Source organism: Callospermophilus lateralis, chromosome 4, assembly GCF_048772815.1.
Source record: "Callospermophilus lateralis isolate mCalLat2 chromosome 4, mCalLat2.hap1, whole genome shotgun sequence".
NCBI lineage: Eukaryota > Metazoa > Chordata > Mammalia > Rodentia > Sciuridae > Callospermophilus > Callospermophilus lateralis.
Window position 1 is genome coordinate 47,525,642 of NC_135308.1, and position 3,083 is coordinate 47,528,724.

At 40.9% G+C, this 3,083-nt stretch overlaps 1 pseudogene; it reads left to right on the forward strand.

The window, feature by feature from the left end:
* Positions 1–276: 276 nt before the first annotated feature.
* LOC143398221 (ret finger protein-like 3 pseudogene) lies at positions 277–1,672 on the forward strand (annotated as a pseudogene).
* Positions 1,673–3,083: the final 1,411 nt, after the last annotated feature.

The following is a 3,083-nucleotide window of genomic DNA, read 5'->3' on the forward strand; positions in this document are numbered from 1 at the left end:
ACCAGTTCATATATCGGGGCACATCTATTAACACAGGTTGAGGGAACCCAGGAGCAGAGGCCCTTCTTCCACCTCGGCTCAAAGCATATCAGTGACTTTCTTTCCAAATAGAACTTGGAATCTATGAAGACAGGGAGATACTATTATGGTGTTGTACTAGAAATGAAAAAGTTGTAATACAACTTTACACCCATAAAAGTCCTGGTTTTTTGAAACTAAGAGTTAATGAACTCATCAAAATTCCCCCCAATGTGCATTTGGCTCTGAACAAGGCACATGGCTAAACTCTTTCAAGAAGCATGCAGATGTCCCTTCTGCCTGGCCTATCATGAAAAAACCATATGCCCAAAGTGTGGATGCATCTACTGCCTCAACTGCTTGGATTCCCTGGAGAAAGAGCCTGATGGGAGAGACTTTCTGGTGTCTCGTATGCCCCATGTTCTATAAAAAAGAAAAGAAAAAAAAAGGACATCAAGCCCAATCAGGAGCTGAGAAAGCTGGTTTCCACTACCAAGGAACTGGAGCCCCAGCTGCAAACTGCTCTACGGTGAACCCAAGAATATGGAAGTTGCACATTATGCATCACACACTCTGCTTCCTCCCCACTACCGGGCCAGGAAAATTCACCTGTGTAGTTGGCTCTGCATTCCATATGGTGACTAGGCAAGGTCTGGCTCCTGAAATTGTGATGTCACTGTGGCATTGATGTTTCTCAGTCATAATAACATGTAGAATCACCTTGTGATCTTGAACATCAATGCTGATGTTTTTGTAGTGGCTTAGGCAAGGGTTCTCCACATTTAGTGTGCTGTGATTGCCTGGAGTGGTTGGTAGGAAGCAGAGCCTAAACTGGGTGAGTTTAGCCAGCATACTGCAGACTTGGGGACCACTCTTAGGAAGCAAACCAGAGCCACTGAATCTGAGCTTCTTTGTGGCTAGATACCCATAAACCTAATGTGAAAATCTCCCGGTCCCTGTAATAATTAGAACTTGCCAGTGTGGCCAGGAATTTGCTTCATGAAAAGGTCTGATTTGGGACTTTGTACTGGAAGTTTAGAATGGAGATCGATCCTGCCCATGTGCTGAGCTTTGTGTTTTCCCTTCACAATGGATATGACCTTGGATGTTCACAGGGCCAACAACCTCCTGGTCGTTTCTGATGACCACAGGAGTGTCGGATGTGGGAAAATCAAACAGCACCAGCCACTGCAGCATGAGAGACTTGCTTTAGCCCTGTGTGTCCTGGGCTCCTCTAGATTCACCTCCAATCGCCATTACTGGGATGTGGATGTTGGAACAAGCACAGAGTGGGACTTGGGCACGTGCAGGGAATCTGTTCACCAACAAGGATGGATTCAACTAACTACAGATCTTGGGTTCTGGACCATAAACTTGAGGGCTGATGGCTGCTTCTCTGCCAGCACTATGCTATAGACACCCCTCACTGTGGACCCCAAGCTGTGCCATGTGGGCATTGTCCTGGTTACGGGCCTGGGAAACATTTACTTTTTCCACATGGAATATGAATCCCATCCCTTTACATTCATGGGAGTTTTAGCTGAAGGATCACTGTGCTCATTTTTTTGCTCCTTCAATTCCACCAAATGGTGACTAGGGTGTCCTGAGTATTTGTCCCCTAATGAATCTGGGGTGTCATGGGCAAGCAAGATAAGCCTCCACAGCAAAGAAGCATGGACAGAAGATGACTTGGTCCTCACATCTAGGCACATTGTGAATGGTACAAATATTAAAGTCATAAGTGAGAAATATGGAACACTTTGTGAATACAGTTATTCAATTAAATTCACAAAAGTACAAATAGGGATACATATTGATTATTGTCACCATCAAACTCATCTAAAATCTTTATATATTTTGTATACTGGAGAAATATCCCTATTTTTAGATCATTATGCAAATTTACTATTTATTTCTTCACATTCAGTTTAATATGTTATGCAAGTTATGAATGAAATCAATTGGATTTGCCAAATGAAACATGATTTTCTAAAAAAATAGGGGTGCAATACCTTATATCCACTAGCAATTGTGTATGTGTGTGTCTGTGTGTTGTGTGTGTGAACATACAGAGAACCAGATAAATGTCCATATGCCATCCAAACCCCAACACACAATTTTCACTCACAATACTCAGTGTAGCTCATATTTTCCTATATGTGTGCTCATCTGCATTAATGACCATTCAGGTACTGTAGATATTGCTGATTGGTCCCAAGTGGGAATGTAATTTGTTATACTCATTATGGAAATCAGCAGGGAATTCCTCAAAAAATTAAAAGTACAACTAGTATATAATTCAAAAACCTATCTTCTAATTATATGTGCAATGAAAACAAAATCTATATTAAAGGAAACATCTGCATTCCCATAACCCAGTTATAGAAATGGCTTGAATATTCTTCCACAGAGAAATGGATAAAGAAATGTAATATCTGTACCCAATGTCTCCTGACCCAACGTTCAAAGGAAGGCAGTCCTGCCATTTGCAATTTGCATCACAATATTAATGGACTGGAAGATATATTAGAGGAAATGAGCCAGACATGTAAGAAAACAAATACTGCATGATCTCACTTATGTGTGGGATTTGAAATAGTGAAGTCTTAGAAACATAGTAGAATGGTGTTCACCAGGGGCAAATCGAGGTGTAATTTTCAATGGGTGTGGAGTTTCAGTTCTACAAGTTGAATAAGTTCTAGATATCTAGTGTGCAGCACAGTGACCCTGAGCAACATGTCTGCATTATATTCTTAAAATGTGCACAGAGCAAAGATCTCACGTGTCTTAATTCTGACCCTCTAGAAAATTTTATGAGGTGCTGGACATGATAACTACATTTCTGGCAATCATTTCACAACGTATACATATATAAAACATCAAGTGTACACAATTAGATATATGCAATGTTTATTTTTCAGTTACACCTTAATAAAGACCAAGTTATGAAGTATGTGCTTGTGTGCAGGTGGGAGGGAGGCAAGTACAGTGCATATGTTTACAGGAGAATCTATGGGCATCTAAGGCTGTTTTTTGACAGAAAACCCTACTTCCTGAACTTGGGA